The sequence below is a fragment of the Artemia franciscana genome, unplaced genomic scaffold (genome assembly GCF_032884065.1).
Source record: "Artemia franciscana unplaced genomic scaffold, ASM3288406v1 Scaffold_1249, whole genome shotgun sequence".
Classification (NCBI taxonomy): domain Eukaryota; kingdom Metazoa; phylum Arthropoda; class Branchiopoda; order Anostraca; family Artemiidae; genus Artemia; species Artemia franciscana.
Genome location: NW_027062771.1, coordinates 56009 through 82297, shown reverse-complemented (window position 1 = coordinate 82297; position 26289 = coordinate 56009). Strand labels below are relative to the sequence as shown.

Genomic DNA, 26289 nt, shown 5'->3' with positions numbered 1-26289 from the left:
TAGTTGCCCTCCAATTTTTCGGTTGCTTAAAAAAGCAACTAGAACTTTAAATTTTTAACCAACGTTTTTATTAGTAAAACATATACGTAACTTAAGAATTAACTTACGGAACAAACTTACGTAAGTAAAGAAGTCCATTAAGCCAAGAATGAGCAAAAATAAACTCAAATAATCTTCAAAGCGTAAGACCATTCTTCATTCTTGGCTTAATGAAGTTCATTAATTTTCTTTGAAAAACTTGTGTCATGGAAAAAGTTTTTTTAATTAATTATATAATCTGATCATTTATCAATAGCATATTTTTCAGGTTCATTAACAGTGATCAAGCTATATTTATGTTATCAGAAATTCTATTGTTTTTAATACAAGACTTGCAGAAGATAGGAAAATGAGGCTCCCCTACTATGATGTTCAGACATGTATTTACTGTTCTATTTGAATTTTGGAATAGAGCCTTATGCACCAAGAAATTTCAGCTGCTTGTCAAATGATCTAGCATAAAGGGTGATAGAGCATTTGTGTTTATAGTCAACATTTATTATAGTCAAAAGTCTGTAGTCAATATATTTTGTTATTTATAATTAGAGTTGCCACTAGTCAGAGGAAAAATAATTGTATGGCCTACTATTAAAAGCTAGTAACCTAGAATATATTCTCTGAGGCCAACCTCACTCTTGTGCATAATAATGATAGATGGTAATAAGCTTACCTAGGCTATGGATGTCAGGTGATTGTTTTTTTCAAAATTTTTCCTTTTGAGTGATTTCATTTCGTCTTCTTCTTTGGCTTTTGAACCTAAAAAGTGAATACAAGGACTAGAATTTTAAGAAAAAATCTAACTTAATAGAAAGTGCAGTTTTGTGGAAACATGGCTAAAAATCACCATGTTTCAAACAGTTCGTGGTAACGAACCGTAGTAAGGAGCGACCCGGCTAAATAGTAACTGGAACTCTAAAAATTGAAATTTTGATACCAATAGTTACATCGAAAGAATTGCATTTTAATGCTGATTTTAAATATATTAGTTTCATCAAGATTATTTTACCCATCAAAAGTTACGGGCCTGAGAAAATTTGCCTCATTTTCGAAATTAGGGGGAAACACCCCTTAAAGGTCATACAGTCTTAACAAAATCGCACCATCTGATCCAGCGTATCAAAGAACCATATTGTAGAAGTTTCAAGCTTTACATCTATAAAAATGTGGAATTTCGCTTTTTTTGCCAGAATATAGATCACGGATGCAGGTTTATTTGTTTTTATGGCACTTGGTATTAATCAAGTGACATATAGCAATTGCAAATTCTGTCGGTCTGTCTGTCGGTCTGTCGGTCCCGGTTTTGCTACTTTAGGCACTTCCAGGTAAGCTAGGACGACAGAAATTGGCAGGCATAGCAGGGACCGGGCCAGATTAAATTAGAAATAGCATTTTTTCGGATTTGACGATATGGGGGGGGGGGAGTGGGGGTTTCATTAATTCGGAAAAAATGCAAAAAATGAAGTATCTTTAACTTACCAACGGTTGGTCAGATCTTAATTAAATTTGATGTCTGGAAGGATATCGTATCTCAGAGCTCTTATTTTAAATCCCGACCGGATCTGGTGACATTGGGGAGAGTTGGGAGGGGGAAACCTGAAATCTTGGAAAACACTTAGAGTGGAGGGATCGGGATGAAACTTGGTGGGAAAAATAAGCACAAATCCTAGATACATTATTGATATAACCGGAAGGGATCCGCTCTCTTTGGGGTAGTTGGGGGGGGGGGTAGTTCTGAAAAATTAGAAAAAAATAGGTATTTTTCACGGGTGATCGGATCTCAATGAAATTTGATATTTAGAACGATATCGTGCCTCAAAGCTCTTATTTTAAATTCCGAACGGATCTGGTGACATTGGGGGAGCATGGGGAGGGGACCTAAAATCATGGAAAATGCTTGGAGTGCAGGGATCGGGATGAAACTTGGTGGGAAAAATCAGCAGAAGTCTTAGATACGTGATTGACATAATTGGAACGGATCCGCTCTATTTGGGGGAATTGGGGAGGAGGGTTAATTCTGAAAAATTAGAAAAAATGACGTATTTTTAACTTACGAAAGAGTGATCAGATCTTCATGAAACTTCATATTTAGAAGGAACTCGTAACTCTGATCCCTAATTTTAAATCTCAACCGGATCCAGCGTCGTTGGGGGGGGCGCGAATCTTAGAAAATACTGAAAGCGGAGATATCAGGATGAAACTGGATGGGAAGAATAAAAACAAGTCTAAGATACGTGACTGACATAACCAGACCAGATCCACGCTCTTTGTTGGAGTTGGGAGGGGGGGGGGTAATTCGGAAAAATTAGGTATTTTTAACTTACTAACGGGTGATCAGATCTAAATGAAATTTGATATTTAGAAGGATCTTGTGCTTTAAAGCTCTTATTTTAAATTCCGACCAAATCCTGTGACATTGGGGGGAGTTGGAGGGGCAAACCAGAATTCTTGGAAAACGTGAAAATTGGGGTATTTTTATCTTACGAAAAGGTGATCGGATCTTAATGAAACTTGATATATAGAAGGATTATATGTCTCAAATGGTCCATTTTCGACTCGAATTGGATCCGGGGACGTAGGGGTTTGGAGGAGGGAAACTGAAATCTTGGAAAACGCTTATAGTGGAGAGATCGGAATGAAACTTGATGGAAAGAATAAGTCCAAGTTCTAGATATGTGATTGCCATAATTGGAACGGATCCGTTCTCTTTGGAAGAGCTGGGGGGTGTTAATTTGGAAAAATTAAAAAAAAATGAGGTATTTTCAACTTCAGAACAGATGACCGGATCTTAATGAAATTTAAATATTTAGAAGGAATTCATGTTTCAGAGCTCTTATTTCAAATCCCGACCAGATCTGTTGACATTGGGGGGAGTTGGAGGGGGAAATCGGAAATCTTGGAAAACGGTTAGAGTTGAGGAATCGGAATGAAGCTTGGTGGATAGAACAAGCAAATGTCGTAGATACGTGATTGAAGTAATCGTACTGGATTTGCTCTCTTTGGGGGAGTTAGGGGGAGGGGTTCAGTACTTTGGCAAGTTTGGTGCTTCTGGACGTGCTAGGACGATGAAAATTGGTAGGCGTGTCAGGGAGCTGCACAAATTGACTTGATAAAGTGGTTTTTCCAGATTCGACCATCTGGGGGGCTAAAGGGAACGTAAAAATTAAAAAAAATTAGGTATTTATAACTTACGATTGGGTGATCGGATCTTAATGAATTTCAATATTTAGAAGGACATCGTGACTCAGAGCTCTTATTTTAAATCCCAACCGGCATTAAGCCTCTTATTTTCCTTGTGAGTCAATCTATTGATTCTTAGAATTTTTTTAGAGCTCATACCATATGAGCTCTTGGCTCTTAGCTCTTCTTGCCTCGTCACAAGTGCCATATGAGCTCTTAGCTCTTGTTTTGTTTGTTCTGTTTGTTTTTTTGTTTGTTTTTTTTCCCAGGGGTGATCGTATCGACTCAGTGGTCCTAGAATGTCACGGGAGGGCCGATTCTAACGGAAATTAAAAGTTCTAGTGCCTTTTTTAAGCGAACAAAAAAACTGGAGGGCCCCTAGGCCCCCTTCCACGCTCATTTTTCCCCAAAGTCACCGGATTAAAATTTTGATATAGCCCTTTTATTCACCATAGTCAAAAAACCTAATAACTATGTCTTTGTGGACGACTTATTCCCCTGTAGTCCTCGTGGGAGGGGCTGCATGCTACAAACTTTGACCTGTGTTTACATATAGTAATGGTTCCTGGGAAGTGTACAGACGTTTTCAGGGGGATTTTTTCGGTTTAGGGGAGAGAGTTAAAGGGGGGGGGGGGTTATGTGGTAGGATATTTCCACGGAGGAACTTCTCGTGGGGGAACAGATTATCAATGAAGGGGATGCAGGATTTTCTAGTATAATTTGAAAAAACAATGAACAAATAAATGTGAAAAGCTTTTTCTACTGAAAGTAAGGAGCAGCATCAAAACTTGAAACCAACTGAAATTATTACGCATATGAGGGTTTTACCTCCTCGTAATACATCACTCTTTACGCTAAAGTATTTTTAGTAATGTCAACTATTTATTCTATGGCCTTTGTGATTCAGAGGTCATTCTCAAGGAATTGGGACAAAATTTAAGCTTTAGTGCAAAGAGAGAGGTATCGGTGGGGGGTGAACCCCCTCATATACGCAAGAAAAACATACGAATATAGAAGTTTGTTACGTAAGTTAATTCGTAAGTTACGTATAATTGTTACTATTGAAAACTTTCGTAAAAAATTAAAAGTTCTAGTTGCCTTTTTAAGTAATTTAAAATTTTGAGGGCAACTAGGCCTCCTCCCTCTCTCCTTTTTTCTCAAAATCTACCAAATAACACTATTAAAAAGCCATTTAGCCAAAAAAAAAATAATATACAAATTTCGTTTTATTTATTTATGTGCGGAGAGCCAAGATCAAAACATGCATTAATACAAAAACGTCCACTAATTAAATAAAAAAGGAAAATTTTTTTTTTTAATGAAAGTAAGGAGAAGCATTAAAACTTATTAAGGAACGACCCGGTTCAATAGTAACCGAAACTCTAAAAAAATGATCATCAAGTTTAGTTTTACCCATCAAAAGTACGAGCCTGAGAAAATTTGCCTTATTTTTGAAAATAAGAGGAAAAAAACCCTAAACGTCATAGAATTCTAGCAAAAAACACACCATCAAATTCAGCGTATTAGAGAACCCTATTGTAGAAGTTTCAAGCTCCTATCTATAAAAATGTGGAATTCTGTGTCAAACAGTTTATGGTTATGAACTGTAGTAAGGAGCGACCCGGCTCAATAGGTAAACAAAGCTCTAAAGAACGAAATTTTGATACCAATCGATATATCAAAAGAATTGGATTTTTATGCTGATTTTAAATATATAAGTTGAATCAAATTTAGTCTTACTCATCAAAAGGTATGAGCCTGAGAAAATTTGCTTTGTTTTGGAAAATAGGGGGGAACACCCCCTAAAAGTCATATGATCTTAACGAAAATCACACCATCGCATTCAGCGTATCAGAGAACTCTTCTGTAGAAATTTCAAGCTCTTATCTACAAAAATTTGGAGCTTAGTAGTTTTTGCCTGAAGAACGATCACGGGTGCGTGTTTATTTGTTTGTTTGTTTGTTGTTTTTTGTTGTTTTTTCCGCAGGGGTGGTTGTATCGACCAATTCGTCCTAGAATGTCGCCAGAGGTTTCATTCTAACGGAAATTAAAAGTTCTAGTGTCTTTTTGAAGTGACCAAAAAACTGGAGGACACCTAGGCCCCCTCCCACGGTCATTTTTCCCCAAAGTCAACAGATCAAAATTTTGAGATAGCCATTTTGTTCAGCTTGGAGGAATTTGTCACGGGAGAAGAGAAATTTCATGAAGGGGGCGCAGGATTTTCTAGCATTATTTTTTTTAAAACAATGATAAAATAAATATGAAAAAGTTTTTTCAACTGAAAGTAAGGACCAGCATTAAAACTTAAAACGAACAGAGATTATTACGCATATGGAGGGGGGGGGGAGTTCCATCTCTCCCTAAATAGCTCGCTCTTTACGCTAAGGTATTTTTAGTAATTTCAACTATTTATTCTACAGCCTTTTCTCATTCAGGTGTCAATCTTAAAGAATTGGGACAAAATTAAAGCTTTGGTGTAAAGAATGAGGTATTAACGAGGGGGCAAACCCCCTCATATACATAGTAAAAATAGACGAATATAGATGTTCGTTACGTAAGTTAATTTGTAAGTTATGTATATTTTTTTACTAATAAAAGCGTTCGTTAAAAATTAAAATTCTAGTTGCTTTTTTAAGTAACAGAAAAATTGGGGGTTAGCTAGGCCTCTTCTCTCACCCTTTTTCTCAAAATCGTCTGATAAGAGAAAGCTATTTATCAAAAAAAATTAATGCGCAAATTTCGTTTTAATTATTCATTTTCGGAGAGCCATAATAAAAACATGCATTAATTCAAAAACGTTCGGAAATTAAATAAAAAAAAACAAGTTTTTTTTAACTGAAAGTAAGGAGGGACTTAAAACTTAAAAAGAACAGAAATTACTCCGTGTATGAAAGGGGCTGTTCCTCCCTCAACGTCCCGCTCTTTACGCTAAAGTTATTTACTGTTTGATAAAGTAGAATTGAGAAAGAGTTAAACTTTAGCGTAAAGAGCGTAAAGAGGGAGGAACTTTGTGTTCAGCCTTGTGAAAGATAAAGATTATACGATCCAGGTTTTCCTTCAGCCCAAAACAAACAACGAGTTGCTGCTGTTATAGCTAGCAAACTGGCACGTCAGTGGTTTGTTAATTTAGTTTGTTGCAACATATCTTAAATTTAAATGTGTAGACTGGGCGAGTTTATTCTATAAATTTCACGGAGTTTGTTAGTTTGTTGCAACATATCTTAAATTTAAATGTGTAGACTTGGCGAGTTTATTCTATAAATTTCTGATGTATTAGACATCTGCAGCTCTATTTTAATTGATGCAAGAATTTCTGGTGAGTAAGAGATACAGGTGGCTCTACCTATGACCACTGTTTCTCTGATACATGCTCTTTTCAACAGAATTCTTAAGAATGGCACAATAATTGTAAACTTGCAAAGAAAAGTATTATTTCCTTTGTTGAATAAAATAGATTTAGCATTGAAATACGATGTCTAAAGAAACGAATAAAATTGAAAAAAAAGTACTAGAAAGTATATTGGCTGCTTGTGAAGGACTATCCTGTCAAAACCAAATTTACTTCCCAATGGGGCAAAAAATTTATTCTTGGTCTACTTGAACAATGGAAACCTTTTCCACAAATCAAGTCTTTCAAAGAAAAGTAAAGAGCTCCATTAAGCCAAGACTGAGCATAAATAAAGTCAAATAATCTTCCAAGCATAAATCTACCACAATCAGTAAGTTTCATTGACAAATACTGATTTTTATTTATGAAAGAAAAAAGTGAAAACGATTAAAACTTATTTTGTTTTCAGTAAAGCATAAATTATGTTCTGGTCTTTACAAGGCATGAGGGGTTAGCAGCCCTACTGATGTTAATTTGTACTTGTTTCGAGTTTGACTTGGGTTTTTTTTGTAATTTGTTTTCGTTTGTAGCTTCATTTCTTAATTGATAGTGGTTTTTGGCAGTTTTTTGCTTGGAAGATTATTTGACTTTATTAATGCTCATTCTTGGCTTAATAGAGCTCTTTACTTTTCTTTGAAAAACTTAATTTATGGAAAAAGCTATTATGAAAAGACAAGGGCAGATGAGCTATTTGAACCACCTTTACTTGGACTTTAGAGCGTAGAGCTTTTTTGCCAAAAAAAAACAAATAGCTACCAGTTATAATTACAGGTTGATCATTTATTAATATCATATTTTCCAGTCTCATTAACAGTAATCTAGCTATTTTTATGTTATCAGTAATTCTATTGTTTTTAATACAAGACTTGCAGAAGATAGGAAAATGAGGCTATTTGTGTTAATTTTTAAGTTAGTTTTCAGTTTAGTTTTCAGAAATTCCGCTGTCTTTAATGCAAGAATTGCAGAAGATAGGAAAATGAGGAGGTTATTAGCCCTACTTATTTAAATTTTTCTCGTTTTGAGTTTGACTCGGCTAAATTATGTAATTTCTGTTCGTTTTGAGTTCCATTTATTAATTGATGGTGATTTGTGGAAGTTTTACGCTTGGAAGATTACTTGACTTTATTTATGCTCATTCTTGGTTTAATGGAGCTCCTTTTTCTTTCATAAACTTTTTTTTTTTAATGGCAGAGATTTTGCTCGAATAAAAATCCAAGTCCCTAATTCTTTGGCCCATAGATCCAGTTTAAAATAATATTCCATTTGAAAATCCTGTTTAGTATTAACAAAATAACAACGTCTCTGATATTCTCATTGTTGAAATCCAAATCTAGATTTTTTGGTCTTCCGTCGACTCCTAAGCTGATCCATAAGCCATTCATACTTGTCTGTCGGTCCAAGCCTCTTATTTTCAATAGATGACATTCCTGTTCCATGTAACATAGCTTCCCTGTATTGATCCGATTAATAGAGCTATGCAATTAACACGTAACAGTCTTTTAGAAGTCTAAAATGTAAAGTCTCCATGGAAAAGAACTTGGGAATTTGCTTTTAAAACGTAGCCCTTTCTGTTTCTGGTACTGCTTTAGTTGCATTTAATCTAGCCCCTTCTTTTTTATGCGTTGCTCAGCATTGCGCCTCCTCATGGATGTCATTTAGACAGAGGATGCCTCATCAAAAAGAAGGGCAAATATATACGTATCCTACCAAACCCTGGATGAAACGGAGAAAGCAATATCTAGTTGCTCCACCAAAGGTAATATTATTGCCAGAATAAAGAGACTAAGTATTGACATTATTACTAAGAGGCTTCTTTTTTGACCCCTCAGTTTAGTTTGAGTACAGAGAAATAATGTTGCATTTTCTTTTTACCTGAAATTATAGTTTGATAAGAACTTTAGTTCTCTAAGTGACCTTGTGATGGTGAAATGCATTCTTAATCAAATTCGATTTTAATTTGGCTTCATTTTTAAGAGATTTCTAAAAAAAAAACTTTTAAGGGATTTCAAAATTCTAAAGAAAAAATCAAAACTACAAACTGTTGCTCTATTCTATTAGACTGAAAATTACTCTTTAAAATAGTGTTACCTAGGAAAATTTTTTTGCTCGGCAGTTTCTATCAAGACCTGTTTTTTAGTTTTGGCTAATATGGGCTATGATTAGCTATTATTTGGTTTCAGGTGATGCTGCAACCATGGCGGGGTTCTTTGCCCAGGAAATATCTGCAAGTTAATTTAAGCATCTTTTCTGTAGGTTATTCTGTTGTTAAAAGAAAAAATTATATATTTAACTTCTCAGCATAAAATATGAATTTAATTCAGAGTTTTAAATTCTGTTTAAGTAGCTTGATTTTGGCAACTCTTACACTAGACATTCAATATCAAGTTATGACTTTCTATAGTTTTTACCTGTGGCTCTTAGCCTTTGGGTTGCCTCAAATGTCAAATTTATTTTCCAATCAGGGACTATATTATCAGATATTGTTTGTTCATTCAAGTACCAAGGACATTCAAATATTACCTCTCGACACGTCTTTGGTCTCTTCTTTGTGTAATCTAAATTTTGCAATATTTGTGTTGCGAGAGCAACACTTTGGTTTTGTCCCGTTTTTGTTTTGTTTTTGTTTTTCCTATGCCGCCGATCTCAGCTTTTTTCTGGAAACTGATAAGGGTTTAACCTTTGCGGGTTTTACGGAAAGTGTGGACCCCAGGCCGGATTGATGAATATGACATTACATTTTAGAAAGCTCCGCAGAACTCCTGCCTGGGGCCAAAAAGGATGGTTTTTGCTTGTCCACGAGCCAGAGCCTATGGTGTGTGAAGGTAAGTGGAGTTATGTAGCCTATTTCAGAGGGGAGTATCTGAAGTTGTGCAGCCAAGCTTTTGTTTCATGAAACCATGTTTCTGCTTTCGAGTGGAAAGCTCCGTTCATGCAGGCAAGCAGGCAGGCACCACTCTCAAATTGAAGATGGACTAAAATCCATAAGTGTTAAATATATGACGCAGTTACCCGGCCCCACAGCCAATAAATTTTCTTTGAGTGATAAATAGAAAAATTTACAGAAGCAAAAATGTGGCATTTTGCCACGGTTCCGAAAGTGCTGCCATCTATTTTTTCTACCCATTTCTGTTCGTGATTTCAGCTGAGTTTATCATTTTGTTTTTTGGACTTGTTGGATTGCGGCAGAGAAATGGTATCATATGTGCCTAATAAACTTTAAAAGTTCTCTCATTGCTAAAGAAATTAGAGCTTATCCTTTGCTCCTTTCTATGTGGTGACGTTCGAAAGTTGGCCTCCGGCAAAAAAAAAAATCATCTTTTGAACTAAGACTGATAGAATTTTTTATTCAAGGAAAATCGATAGCTATTGATGAGCTGATCAAAGTATATGACATCCATTTTTTGGCACAAAAATTAATTAACATCCCTAATATTAAATCAAACCAAAGTTTTTTTGTTTTTTTTTTACTTCTCACGATTGCTGGGATACTGACTATAGAGGCTAGAAAAAAAAATGTTGTACAATCTGTACGACAGTTATAATATGACACGGAAATGTCAGCATTGATTCACTTATAATCATGACGTAATTATTTTTCATTAAGATTTTTTTAACTTCCCACCCTAGAGAAAAAAAGGCCTTTCATTCCTTTGGTTTAGTTTTTTGGTGTATCTCCTACGCGAAACTTAAAATAAAAAAAGAAATGTGGGGGGAGGGGGAAAATCTGCAGAAAACAAGCTAAAAACAGACAATAGCAAACATTTTGAGATGGTACAGCATTCTTTTGAAGGTCTACTTGTCTTTGAGGACGTACAGATCGTTAAAATTGGAATTTCTACAGACTATAAGCATTGTTAAGTTTAACTATTTAATTAAATTATTTGGTTTTAATTATTAGTTTTACTTCCTATTTTCACAGTTCAACATGACAACATTGATAAAAACGTGATACTGTCCTTATTTTTTTATTTTTTTTTTACTTTTAAACAAACCCAAAAGATATTTAAAATAGTATGTTTCAGGTATAAACAGAACTAAGAGATTAAAACGGTTAAAACGTATTTTGTTTTCAGTAAAGCATAAATTATGTTCTGGTCTTTACAAGACACTGTTAATTTGTACTTGTTTCGAGTTTGACTTGGGTATTTTTTTTTGTAATTTGTTTTCGTTTGTAGTTTCATTTCTTAATTGATAGTGATTTTTGGCAGTTTTTTGCTTGGAAGATTATTTGACTTGATTAATGCTCATTCTTGGCTTAATATAGCTCTTTACTTTTCTTTAAAAACTTAATTTATGGAAAAAGCTATTATGAAAAGACAAGGGCAGATGAGCTATTTGAGCCACCTTTACTTGGACTTTTTTTTCTTTTTCTTTTTCTTATTGAATTTCTGAAAGTTTTTGAATTAATGCATGTTCTGATTTCAATTCACCACACATGAATAAATAAAACAAATTTGCATATATTTGTTTTAGTTCTGCTAAACATCTTTCTCATAGTTTTCATCGGACGATTTTGATAAAAAAAAAGGCGGTATCCTCCAATTTTTGTTAACTTAAAAATTCAACTAGATTTTCTTATTTTTTTATGAGCCTTTTTGTTAGTGACAAACATACGTAACTTACGAATTAATTTACGTAACGATATTCTATATTCGTGTATTTATATTGCTTATTTCAGGGGGTTCGCCCACTCGTCAATACCTCGCTCTTTACATTAAAAGCTTGAATTTTGTCCCAAATCCTTAAGAATAACCCCTGAATCACAAAGGCCGTAGAATGAATGGTTGAAATTACTAAAATACGTTAGTGTAAATAGCAAGGTATTGTGGAGGAGACGAACCCCCTTATATACGTAATATTTTATGTTTGTTTTAAGTTTTAATGATGCTCATTACTTCCAGTTGATTTTTTTTTCTCATTTTTTTTTTAAATAATGCTAGAAAATCCTGCTCCCCCTTCATGGATATTCTCTTCCCTCATTAAAATTCCTCCAAGGAGATCCTCCCACGTAGCCCCTTTCTCTGACCCGACCCCACTCCAACGTGAAGAACACACAATTTTTTTCAACTGAAAGTAAGGAGCAACATCAAAACTTGAAAGAACGAGAAAATATTACTTATATAAGGGGGCGGCTCCCTCCTCAATATCTCACTCTTTACGCTTAAGCTTTTTTTTAGAACATTTGAAGAGCTTATTATTCTAGTTAAACAGCCCTTGTGTTTCAGGAGTTGCTCTTAAAGAATTTGGACAAAGAATAAAAGAGCGAAGTATTGAGGAGGGGACAGCCTCCTTCATATAAGCAATAATTTCTACTGGTTTTAAATTTTGATATTGCTCCTTACTTTCAGACGAATATTTTTTTTAAATTTAATTCCTGATTTTCTTTATTGATTTAATTATTTTTAATATAATTCAGGATTTAATTTATTTTTTAATTTAATTCCTGATGTTTTTAAATAATGCCGGAAGATCGGGCTCCTTTTCCTGGGAAAATTCCTTCTCCACAAAGAGACTCCCTGAAAAGCTGTTCCGACGCAAAATCCCCCCCCCAAAGGAAAAATTCCTCGAGACCATTCTATCCAATTTGAAAATTCTCCCAGAAAAATCTTACGGAGGGTTCCAGATGGCAAATTTTTCTTACCACGCTTTCATTTGAAAAGATTGTTTGTAAAATCCTGCCGGAAATCCCCTCTTCCCTGTGCAAGTTTTTCTGAAAATACCCCTTCCCTCTCCCTCCCACCTTGAAAAAGTTGTTTCTGAAAAAAATTCCCTCCCTCTGGAGAATTTTTACCATGGAAAACTCCCCAATGGCAAATTTATCCCGCAAAAAACATCCCCTCCTACGGGAAAATACTCTGGACAACTCAAACCCAGTAAAAAATTCCCCCAGGCAATTCCCCTTAACATTTACACAAGCGAAACTGACTCGGCAAAGAAATTAGGAATAAGAAAAAATAAATTTGTAGAGGGATTCTGGCAAACACCCTAGAGTAAAATTTTTTCAGAGAAGTTCAGTCCCTGGAAACTTTCCTCCCCATGGAATATTCTCCCAGTAAAAAATCCCCCAGCAAGAAATTCAACCCTCCCACCCTCGCTAGAAAATATATACATATTTCCCAATAACAAATAGGCTATATGAAATAAATGGGCAAATTTTATCTCCAAGGGGCTGTGGGGGTCATGTAAACTCCAAAGACATAGTGATTGGGACTTTCAACAACGCTGAACAAAATGGATATCTCAAAATTTTGATAGGACGACTCTGAAAAAAAGGGGGTGGCACGTAGCCTAGTTGCCCTCCAATCTTTTTGGTTACTTAAAAAAGCCACTAGAAATTTTTTATTTCTGTTCGAGTGAGCCCTTTCCTGATTTTTAAGGACTATTGATTATATGCAATCACCCTTGATGAGAAAAAACTATCAAACAAAAGCTCACATCTGTGTTTTTTGGAAAAAAAAAATTAAATTCTACATTTTGCAGACTGGAGCTTGAAACTTCTACAATATAGTTCTCGGGTATGCTGAATTTTATGATGTGATTTTCATTAAGATCCCTTGGCTTTTAAGGGGCGTCTCCCCCTTTTCCAAAAATAAGGCTAATTTTCTCAGGCGCATAACTTTTGATGGAAAACACCACTTATCATTTCTATATTCGGAATTACTATAACCATCCAATGTTTTTAATATATTAATTGATACAAAAATTTCGGTGTTTTGAGTTTCGGTTACTATTGAGCCGTCTCGCTTCTTACGTACAGCTTGTTACCACGAATTGTTTGAAATACTTTTTTCTATAAATAACAAATCAACAATAACAATGATGCAGAAACTATATCTCATAGGTCAAAATATATATTTTTGCAAATTGTAACATTTTACTCGCAAAGTCCTCTGAGTGGATGGACCCATGAGCTTTGTTTGGGAAGACAATGAATATTCCTTTACTCGTATATCTGGATTATTCCATATACTGGTACCCATTCTGATATTTCTGACCCATTTCTAACCCATTTCTGATATTTAGAACCAAATTTAATTTAATCTAACCTGATCAAACCTAAACTAACATAATCTAACCTAACTTGAACTTTTACCATCATAGCTTGCATAAGACTGAAAAAGCTGACTTGAAAAGCTATTTGCATCCCAACAGAGAAAAAAGAATTCTGAATATTCACTTATGAATGTCGACATTAACTAGATTTCGGACATTCACTGTAATATATGTGTATTTTCCAGGGAGGGTGTAAAGAGGAAGGCTTTGAGTAGATTGGGATGGAGGAATGTGTGTAGCTTTTTGGCTCAGGCGGGATTATGCTGCAGTGAGTTATTATTAATAGTATTATCATCATATTTTGACAGGCAATAAAACAATAATAATAGCAAAAATTCAACAGGTATAAGTCATAGGTCGAGATATACAGAACTTTCACATTGTCATCTTTAAAGAAATTTTTCTTTTAAAGATAAATTTAAAGAAAATTAAAGAAATTTTAATTTTTGTTTGCATAAGCCCTCTTCCGATATTCTGGACCATTGGGTCGATACAATCACCCCTTGGGAAAAATAATGATAATAATGATTACACATCCGAAATCTTTCCTCTGGCAAAAAAATATAAATTTATATTTTTGTAGATAGGAGCTTGAAACCTCAACAACAGGGTTTTCTGACATGCTCAATCTGATAGTGTGAGTTTCGTTACGATTTATTCACTTTTGTTGGATATTCCCCCCCCCCCTTTCCAGAGATCGGGCAAATTTCCTCAAGCCGTAGCCTTTAATGGGTAACACTAAAATGAATGACTGATATATCCATTGGTATAAAAATTCCGTCTTTTAGATTTTTGGTTACTATTGAGCAGTGTCGCTCTTTATTTACAGTTTCTTGTCACAAACTCTTCGATATAACTATTGGCTGAAAAAACCTCTATACATGTGAAAACAAGAAATAAATAATTTTTTCCTCTTGCAAAATAAGCAATTCTCTATTTTCACACTGATAGAGTTCATGAGGGAGGGGGGACTTATAAAAAAGTTTCGTTCTCGCTGCTCAAAATTTTGTAAGTTTTTTCCCCAAAAGCGTAACCTCTCTGATATTTTGCACTTTGGATGCAGTGATAGATCTGACATTCTAGGATGGAGGAAAGGGTTTAGCTAAATAAAATCACACTCCTAATTCAAGTACTCCAAATTGTAGCCAAGGCTGTTACTATTTCTTTTCTTTGAGTTAGGTCTGCAAAAATTTGCCGATTGAATAAAAAAGGCCGTGATTAAGTGAACTTGAAAACATCGACATTCAAAATTGAAGTAAGGTTAGCCTTCTGTCTTTTAATTCTCTAGAGACCGTTGGTTGTCAAAACTTCAAATAGCACCAATTATCATGTCTTGTCAAAGGTTTTGATAGACAGCTTCCTTTGGTGAGAGGCTTCAGCCGAGAAATATTTGGCTGCGTCTTGCAAAGGTTGGTTACCGACCAAGGGAGAAGAGAAAATGAGCAAAAGAGCACTATCATTCTTAAGTACCAAATGCCCATGTATATGCAACTGTGACGGCATGCATAGAGTGCATTTTAAAATATATTGTTTTTTTCCTAGGGATAGGCTATTTAAAATACCTCAGTTGATTAATTCGAAACTAAACACCGAACTTAGTTGAAAGCTTTCTGCGAAGATTCTTAGAAAACCAAAGTTTTCTTACAAATTAAATTTAAAAAAAAAATAACTGAAAGTAAGGAGTGACATTAAAACTTAAAACGAACAGAAATTACTTCGTATATGAAAGGTACTGCTTCCTCGTGAGCGCCCCGCTCTTTATGCTGAAGTTTATTACTGTTTTAAAAATTAGAGTTAAGAGATAGAGTCAGACTTTAGCGTGAAGAGCGGGGCGTTGATGAGGAAGCAGCCGCTTTCATATATGAAGTAATTTCTGTTCGTTTTATGTTTAAATGTCACTCCATACTTTAAGTTCAAAAACACTTGTTTTTATTTAATATAATTTCTGAACGTTTTTTAATCAATGCATGTTTTGATTTATGCTCTCCGCAGATGAATAATTAAAACGAAATTTGCATATTTTTGTTTTTTGGCTAAATGGCTTTCTCATAGTTTTGATCGAACGATTTTGAGAGAAAAGGAGCGGGGAAGGAGGTCTAGCTGCCCTCCGATTATTTGATTACCTAAAAAGTTAACTAGAACTTTTAATTTTTTACGAATTTTTGTATTAGTAAAATTATTAGTAAAAATAAATTTTATTAGCTAAAGATATACGTAACTTACAAATTAGCTTAAGTAAGGAACTTCTGTATTCTCATATTTTTATTACATATATGAAGGGGTTCACCCCCTCGTCAGTACCTCGCTCTTCACGCTAAAGCTTAAATTTTGTCCCGATTTCTCAAGAATGAACCCTTGAATCACAAAAGCCGTAAAATAAACAGTTGAAATTTCTAAAAATACTTTAGCGTAAAGAGCGAGGTATTAGGAGGAGGGGAGCCCCTCATATGTGTAATAATTTATGTTCATTCTAAGTTTTAATGCTGCTCCTTACTTTCACTTGAAAAAACTTTTTCAAATTTATTTTTTTATTGTTTTTTTTTGTAATAATGCTAGAAAATCCTGCGCTCCCTTCATGAAAATTTTCTTCCCCCATGACAAGTTCCTCTGTGAAAAGTTCCTCCAGCATATCCCTCTCTTCTCAACCCCTGCCCCCAACCAAATGAAAACGCCCCTGAAAACGTTTGTACACTTCCCAATAATGATTACTATATGTAAGCACTGGTCAGTGTTTGTAACTTGTAGCCCCTCCCACGGGGACTGTGGGGTGTAAGTCGTCCCAAAAGACATAGTTATAAAGATTTTCAACTACGCTGAATAAATTGGCTATCTCAGAATTTTGATCCGGTTACTTTGGGGAAATAATTAGCGTGGCACGGCGGCCAAAGGTGCCCTCCGATTTTTTTGGTCACTTAAAAAGGGCACAAGAACTTTTCATTTCCGTTAGACTGAGCCCTTTTGCACCATTCTAGGACCATTGGGTCGATACGATCACCCCTGAAAAAAAAACAAAGAAATAAACACGCATCTGTGATCTGTCTTCTGACAAAAAACACAAAATTCCACATTTTTGTAGATATGGGCTTAAAACTTCTTCAGTAGCGTTCTATGACTTTTAGGGGTTGTTTCCAACTATTTTCTAAAATAAAGCAAATTTTCTCAGGCTCGTAACTTTTGATTGGTAAGACTAAACTTGATGAAACTTATATATTTAAAATCAGCATTAAAATGCGATTCTTTTGATGTAGCTATTGGTATCAAAATTCAATTTTTTAGAATTTTGGTTACTATTGAGCCAGGTCGCTCTTTACTACAGGTCGTTACCACGAACTGTTTGATAAAGTTGGAGGACAAGCAAGTTGGAGGATAAACAAAGGTATTTTATTTCAAATGACAATACAATTAAGTATGTTAATACAAAGAAGGATAGAATGTAAGGTAAATAAATTTTCCTGTATTGGAATCTCCTGCTCTCGTATTGGAAGCCCCCGTGGAAATCTGGGATCAACAAACTCTGGGATCAAAGCATCCATGAAGATTCCTCTCAGCTTGGGAAAAATCTTTTCGGTCCAAAAGCCTGGATCACGTTCTATCTTTTCAATGTAGAAGTCTTTCTGGGTAAAATCATGAAAAAGCAAGTATCTAGCTGAGCACATTCAAGCTGACATTGTACTTGGTAAAAGTAAATCGTGGCCTCGTTTGAGGTTGACTAGTCCATTCTTTCCAACTTCCATAACAATAGTCCACCTTAGCCTCTTTTCGGTTCTTTATCCACTCGCCTATCCCCAAATTTTTCGCAGTTTCGCAGTTGCATACCTCGCTTTGATTCAATTTACCCCATGATTTCGGCTTTGTGTGCACAACTTTACTGAAGGCTCTTGACTATTTCTCATTTCTAGGTTTCTCCATTGCATTGAAATAATTTATAAAAATTTCACACTATTAAAAAGCAGCTGATTAAACCAGCTTGTCATTTTAGTCTCTAGGGGCTATTATCGGCGATCTGAGACGCTTCTTTCCGGCAACCGACTTGTAAAAATTTCAGGTAGCTGAAAATATTCTATGGGACTGTTAGAAAACAGGAAAATACATCGAAAAGAGGTTCCAATCATCTAACAGGTTATTGTCTTCTGCTCATGATAGTACCGATTTTGTTCCAAAAGCAATATCCTTCATAAAATACAGTTGTGAAAAAGACCTAGACATTTTCTAAGATTTCTAAGCAATTAGAGGAAATAGAGCAAAATCCTTTCAAACATTTTGTAGGATCTTCAAGAACCTATGGCCTGATATTAAAAGTGGCATCTTCCGCCAATGAATACTTGAGTACTTTTTAAATATAATTTTTCAATTTAACATGGGATTTTCGAGTTCCATCAGTTCACTTGATCACGGCATAAGACATAAGTGTGTGGTAGAGGATTTAAGATTCTTAGAAATTCAAGATTAAAGAATTTAATTTAAATAAATTAATTATAGATGAAATGGCTAAAAGGCCGACATAGGATAATAGCCCATTTGACATAAATAAGGAGGACAAAGAAGATGCTTTCAAATACTTCTTACATAATATCTTAAGAGAGATATGTACCAATAATATATATTATAATTTCAAAATCTCACTTTATTTGTCCTTGAATGGCCAGGAACACTAATTTACGGCACAAGTTTGTATAAAATATCCTCAACTACCACTGAGACTTGTGTATTTCATTGGATTATCCTTTAACACATGCTTTTCAGGAAGTAACTAATCTTAAAAGCTGTACCTTGCCGTAAAGCAGCAAACGTTTTAACGTTTTAAGTACTAAGAAGCGTCTTTTATTCTTATGTTCTTTTTCTATCAAACCTTTGAGTAAATAAGATGGCTACTGGCCACTTCTTTGAGAGTTAAAATGTGTTCAGAGGGTGCAGCTTCTATAACCCTTTTGGTGCCTGCTTTAAGCTGCTTAGGAGTTTTGAATCTCAAGGCGTAATTTTCATCAAGATTACCCTTTTTTTGGGGGGGGGGGGATGTTTTACAAACTAATTTATTCATCCTAATAGTTTTAATGGGTGACTTCAAACTTAAGTTTACGAATTTCACGTACTTAGAATCAGCATAATAAATAAGTTGTTTTGATCGTTTTAAGATCATCATTAAATAGTCATGCAAAAATAGAAGAAGCATATACAAGGAATTCATAATTGTTACGAGATTAACCCCCCCCCATCCCCCATCTACCCGCATCAAGATATAAAATTAACAGATAAGCTTGAACATGGAACATTAAAGCTTAAGGGAGTCTAGAATGAATCAACTGAGGGCCATGAAGTTTAAAAATATGTTTCTACTATAAACTTTTAATTTGTATAGACTACTTGTATGTTTAGGGACAAAATGCCGATGGGTTCCCTTATAGCATCCAAGAATAGGAGAATGTGTAAACAGTGCCCTTTTGGACAAAAAACGATTGACTGTCTCTAAATCTTTGCTCAGTTTACCGGGATGATAGTATAACTCAATCTTCACTAAAAGACTACGATTTATATAACTGGACAGTATCGTTCAAAGTGGTGAACAAAAACATGTGCCAATGCCATGAAATTACTGCGTACTTTCTCAACACATTATTTGCCAAATTTTCAAGGTTTGGCAATCATTCCGAGTGGAGTTTGTTTTATCGCCGAGTGGCGATAAGGTTCGGCAAACTTGCAAGTATGCATGCAGGACAATTATGAATTCATAGGAATTGTTTTCCCTGTTTTTGGGTTAATGTTTGAAACACGGAACTAAAATCTCGTAACAATTATGAATTCCTTGGATTGAGTTTGAAAACGTTTGCTGCTTTATGGCAAGGTACAGCTTTTAAGATTAGTTACTTCCTGAAAAGCATGTGTTAAAGTCTAATCCAATGAAATACACAAGTCTCAGTGGTAGTTGAGGATATTTTATACAAACTTGTGCCGTAAATTAGTGTTCCTCGCCATTCAAGGACAAATAAAGTAAGATTTTGGAATTATAATATATATTATTGGTACATATCTCTCTTAAGATATTATGTAAGAAGTATTTGAAAGCATCTTCTTTGTCCTCCTTATTCATGTCAAATGGACTATTACCCTATATCGGCCTTTTAGTCATTTCATCTATAATTAATTTATTTAAATTAAATTCTTTAATCTTGAATTTCTAAGAATCTTAAATCCTCTACCACACACTTATGTCTTATGTTTTCTAGAATAAAGAGACGAAAATACAAGGAATATTTCGTCACTTAAAAGATATTTTAGAATATAATATAATCGTTGTGTTTTTATTCAATCGGCAAATTTTTGCAGACCTAGCTCAAAGAAAAGGAATAGTAACAGCCTTGGCTACAATTTGGAGTACTTGAATTAGGAGTGTGATTTTATTTAGCTAAACCCTTTCCTCCATCCTAGAATGTCAGATCTATCACTGCATCCAAAGTGCAAAATATCAGAGAGGTTACGCTTTTGGGGAAAAAACTTTCAAAATTTTGAGCAGCGAGAACAAAACTTTTTTATAAGTCCCCCCTCCCTCATGAACTCTATCAGTGTGAAAATAGAGAATTGCTTATTTTGCAAGAGGAAAAAATTATTTATTTCTTGTTTTCACATGTATAGAGGTTTTTTCAGCCAATAGTTATATCGAAGAGTTTGTGACAAGAAACTGTAAATAAAGAGCGACACTGCTCAATAGTAACCAAAAATCTAAAAGACGGAATTTTTATACCAATGGATATATCAGTCATTCATTTTAGTATTACCTATTAAAGGCTACGGTTTGAGGAAATTTGCCCGATCTCTGGAAAGGGGGGGGGGAATATCCAACAAAATAATAACTATTAATACTATTAATACTATTAATAATACTATTAATAATAACTCACTGCAGCATAATCCCGCTTGAGCCAAAAAGCTACGCACATTCCTCCATCCCAATCTACTCAAAGCCTTCCTCTTTAAACCCTCCCTGGAAAATACACATATATTACAGTGAATGTCCGAAATCTTGTTAATGTCGACATTCATAAGTGAATATTCAGAATTCTTTTTTCTCTGTTGGTATGCAAATAGCTTTTCAAGTCAGCTTTTTCAGTCTTATGCAAGCTATGATGGTAAAAGTTCAAGTTAGGTTAGATTATGTTAGTTTAGGTTTGATCAGGTTAGATTAGATTAAATTTGGTTCTAAATATCAGAAATGGGTTAGAAATGGGTCAGAAATATCAGAATGGGTACCAGTATATGGAATAATCCAGATATACCAGTAAAGTAATATTCATTGTCTCCCCAAACAAAGCTCATGGGTCCATCCACTCAGAGGATTTTGCGAGTAAAATGTTACAATTTGTAAGAATATATATTTCGACCTATGAGATATAGTTTGTGCATCATTGTTATTGTTGATTTGTTATTTATAGAAAAAAGTATTTCAAACAATTCGTGGTAGCAAACTGTAAGTAAGAAGCGAGACGGCTCAATAGTAACCGAAACTCAAAACACCGAAATTTTTGTATCAATTAATATATTAAAAAAATAGGATGGTTATAGTAATTCCGAATATAGAAATGATAAGTGGTGTTCTCCATCAAAAGTTATGCGCCTGAGAAAATTAGCCTTATTTTTAGAAAAGGGGGAGACGCCCCTTAAAAGCCAAGGGATCTTAATGAAAATCACATCATAAAATTCAGCATATCCGAGACCTATATTGTAGAAGTTTCAAGCTCCCGTCTGCAAAAATGTAGAATTTAAATTTTTTCCAAAAAACACAGATGTGAGCTTTTGTTTGTTAGTTTTTCTCTCATCAGGGGTGATTGCATATAATCAATATTCCTTAAAAATCAGGAAAGAGCTCACTCGAACAGAAATAAAAAATTTCTAGTGGCTTTTTTAAGTAACCAAAAAGATTGTAGGGCAATTAGGCTACGTGCCACCCCCTTTTTTTCAGAGTCGTCCTATCAAAATTTTGAGATATCCATTTTGTTCAGCGTTGTTGAAAGTCCCAATCACTATGTCTTTGGAGTTTACATGACCCGGATAGCCCCTTGGAGATAAAATTTGCCCATTTATTTCATATAGCCTATTTGTTATTGGGAAGTATGTATATATTTTCTAGCGAGGGTGGGAGGGTTGAATTTCTTGCTGGGGGATTTTTTACTGGGAGAGTGTTCCATGGGGAGGAAAGTTTCCAGGGACTGAACTTCTCTGAAAAAACTTTACTCTAGGGTATTTGCCAGAATCCCTCTACAAATTTATTTTTTCTTAGTCCTACTTTCTCTGCCGAGTCAGTTTTGCTTGTGTAAATGTTAAGGGGAATTGCCTGGGGGAATTTTTTACTGGGTTTGAGTTGTCCAGAGTATATTCCCGTAGGAGGGGATGTTTTTCGCGGGATTAATTGGCCATTGGGGAGTTTTCCATTGTAAAAATTCTCCAAAGGGAGGGAATTTTTTTAAGAAACAACTTTTTCAAGGTGGGAGGGAGGGGGAAGGGGTATTTGCAGAAAAACTTGTACTTGGAAGAGGGGATTTCCGGCATGATTTTACAAACAATCTTTTCAAATGAAAGCGTGGTAAGAAAAATTTGCCATCTGGAACCCTCCGTAAGATTTTTCTGGGAGAATTTTCAAATTGGATAGAATGGTCTCGAGGAATTTTTCCTTTAGGGGGAGGATTTTGCGTCGGAACAGCTTGCAAGGAGTCTCTTTGTGGAGAAGGAATTTTCCCAGGAGAAGGAGCCCGATCTTCTGGCATTATTTAAAAACATCAGGAATTAAATTAAAAAATAAAATAAATTAAATCCTGAATTATATTAAAAATAATTAAATTAATAAATAAAATCAGGAATTAAATTGAAAAAAATTATTCGTCTGAAAGTAAGGAGCAATATCAAAATTTAAAACCAGTAGAAATTATTGCTTATATGAAGGAGGCTGTCCCCTCCTCAATACTTCGCTCTTTTATTCTTTATCCAAATTCTTTAAGAGCAACTCCTGAAACACAAGGGCTGTTTAACTAGAATAATAAGCTTTTCAAATGTTCTAAAAAAAAGCTTAAGCGTAAAGAGTGAGATATTGAGGAGGGAGCCGCCCCCTTATATAAGTAATATTTTTTCTCGTTCTTTCAAGTTTTGATGTTGCTCCTTACTTTCAGTTGAAAAAAAATTGTGTGTTCTTCACGTTGGAGTGGGGTCGGGTCAGAGAAAAGGGGCTACGTGGGAGGATCTCCTTGGAGGAATTTTAATGAGGGAAGAGAATATCCATGAAGGGGGCGCAGCATTATTTAAAAAAATGAGAAAAAAAATCAACTGGGAGTAATGAGCAGCATTAAAACTTAGAACAAACATAAAATATTACGTATATAAGGGGGTTCGTCTCCTCCACAATACCTTGCTAATTACGCTAACGTATTTTTAGTAATTTCAACCATTCATTCTACGGCCTTTGTGATTCAGGGGTTATTCTTAAGGATTTGGGACAAAATTCAAGCTTTTAATGTAAAGAGCGAGGTATTGACGAGTGGGCGAACCCCCTAAAATAAGCAATGAAAATACACGAATATAGAAGTTCGTTATGTAAATTAATTCGTAAGTTACGTATGTTTGTTACTAACAAAAAGGCTCATAAAAAAATAAGAAAATCTAGTTGAACTTTTAAGTTTCCAAAAATTGGAGGGTAACTAGGCCTCCTCCCTCACCGCCTTTTTTTTTATCAAAATCGTCCGATGAAAACTATGAGAAAGATATTAAGCAAAACCAAAACAAATATATGCAAATTTGTTTTATTTATTCATGTGTGGTGAATCAAAATCAGAACATGCATTAATTCAAAAACGTTCAGAAATTCAATAAGAAAAAGAAAAAAAAGTCCAAGTAAAGGTCGCTCAAATAGCTCATCTGCCCTTGTCTTTTCATAATAGTTTTTTCCATAAATTAAGTTTTTCAAAGAAAAGTAAAGAGCTATTTTAAGCCAAGAATGAGCATTAATAAAGTCAAATAATCTTCCAAGCAAAAAACTGCCAAAAACCACTATCAATTAAGAAATGAAACTACAAACGAAAACAAATTACAAAAAAAAATACCCAAGTCAAACTCGAAACAAGTACAAATTAACATCAGTAGGGCTGCTAACCCCTCATGCCTTGTAAAGACCAGAACATAATTTATGCTTTAGTGAAAACAAAATACGTTTTAATCGTTTTAATCTCTTAGTTCTGTTTATACCTGAAACATACTATTTTAAATATCTCTTGGATCTGTTTAAAAGTAAAAACAAAAAATAAAGGACAGTACCACGTTTTTATCAATGTTGTCATGCTGAACTGTGAAAATAGGAAGTAAAACTAATAATTAAAACCAGATAATTTAACTAAATAGTTAAACTTAGCAATGCTTACAGTCCGTAGAAATTCATATTTTAACGATTTGTACGTCCTCAAAGACAAGTAGACCTTCAAAAGAATACTATACCATCTCAAAATGTTTGCTATTGTCTGTTTTTAGATTGTTTTCGGCTGATTTTCCCCCTCCCCCCACAATTCTTTTTTTATTTTAAGTTTCGCGTAGGAGATACACCAAAAAACTAAACCAAAGGAATGAAAGTGGCCTTTTTTTCTCTAGGGTGGGAAGTAAAAAAATCTTAATGAAAAATAATTACGTCATGATTATAAGTGAATCAATGCTGACATTTTCGTGTCATATTATAACTGTCGTACAGATGGTACAACATTTTTTTTTCTAGCCTCTATAGTCAGTGTCCCAGAAATCATGAGAAGTAAAAAAAAAAAAGAAAAAACTTTGGTTTGATTTAATATTAGGGATGTTAATTAATTAGAGCCGTTAGCTTTGCGTAAATTGCATAGAAGACAATTAATAGAAATAACCCCGATTTAATATATTACCCCGAGAAAAAGTAGTTTCATTTTAGTCATGTGAGTAACATAGTAGCTAGTCACGTGACTTCTAGAAGTAGATACTGGATTTCAGGGTGTTGACCTCTGATAACAGTCATAGGAGCTTTGGAAAGCTTTGCGTAAATTTAGCAGACTGTTTCACGTTCTCATAAGCTCTATTAAGCAACCAAGTTGGAATCCATACTCTATCACGTAAAAATTCATGTTAGTAATGCAATGGGGGGGGGGCTTTTTCAATGTGTTCATCTTACCTGGTTGATGTTTGGGAAATGTGCAAGTAGTTTATCAGCTAAATAAAAAATACGTGGGGCCAGTTTATAATTAGACTGCGTTAAAAACATGAACGTTTTGGGATACACCCAGATTTTTATGGAGGCCGTATTCTCCCTAAATCTTTTAATTTTGCAAATATATTTTCACAGCTCCAGCAAATTCATACAATACGTCAGTTTTTCTTGCTATTTTGATGACTTTGAGCATCTCTGCCCTAGTCCATCTCCGAAAACAGAGCAAAGCACTTGAATGGATTATGATTACCTCTTTATACATTTTCGCTGACGATCATCTAGAAATATTATTTGGTTTCAATTTTAAAAAAGGGTACATTTTCTCCATTGAATTGTGTTTACTTTGTTTTCAGGAATCTTGGTTTTTTGATGAAAATGAAGATATTTTGGACTTCGAAGAACCAGAGCCAGAAAGTGATGATTATTATGCAGACACCGCGAAACCAAAAAGAAGACGTAGGATTGTTGTTCCTGAGAAGGAGTGTGCATATATAGTGTTTGCCTCAGACCGTTTGGTGCTGCTATGAGAAGTTAGTAGTAATAGTAGCTTCTAATTTATTTTTTTGTATAATTAACTAAAAAATATATAAATCTAATTTAATTTACAGCTTTATACCTTTATCAGGATGTAATGTTGTTTTCCTGTACTGCAAAAAGTGACTATGTGCATTGGCGATGGCTAAATCAGATATATAAAGTAAAAAAATTACTAAATTAAAGAAAAACATATAATATTTTTAAAGACACATTATATAATAATTATTTATTATATAAAATATAAGAAAATGTGTATTATATGAAATTTAAATAATAATGAAAAATTTTTATTCATTTTATATACTTTTTTTCCATTTTTTTAAAGGAAAAATATATAATATTAACATATTATGTAAAACGAATATGATAATAAAATCGAAAATATAATATAGAAATAGCTAAACATAGGAACTGGGAAGTAAAAGTACTGTGCTACGTTCGCTGTCGTGCTATTGTAGTAAGGAGCCGTCTAAGGACAAATCAGCTGTCCACGCTCGTCCTCTGTCCTACTCTATTGCGTTTTGCTCTTTACTCCCCATGAAGTTCCCATTTTCTTTAAATCCTTTCGAAAAGCGTGATTTTTGATACTACATCGTCCTTGTTTCTTGAGGTGTGGTAAGTAATTGTAAAATAAAACTTTATCATTATACATTAATAACAGCCGACTGTTGCTGACAAGTCCTCTATATGTCTCACAATTTGTATCGGCCTAGATTTCATTTCAGTGTGTACCTTACTACTGAAGTTGTCAACCCCTTGAAACTTTCTAACTGGCATACCTCATGAAGGAATTTTTGTGCCAAAAAATGGATGTCATATACTTTGATCAGCTCATCAATAGCTATCGATTGTCCTTGAATAAAAAATTCTATCAGTCTTAGTTCAAAATTTGATTTTT

General features: G+C 34.4%; 1 long non-coding RNA gene across 1 annotated transcript; it reads left to right on the top strand.

The window, feature by feature from the left end:
• Nucleotides 1–8223: 8223 nt before the first annotated feature.
• On the top strand, nt 8224–25455 carry LOC136042404 (uncharacterized). Its single transcript, XR_010621291.1, has 2 exons — nt 8224–8360; nt 25208–25455. It is a non-coding gene; the product is annotated as an uncharacterized LOC136042404 (long non-coding RNA).
• The last annotated feature ends 834 nt before the right edge of the window (nt 25456–26289 follow it).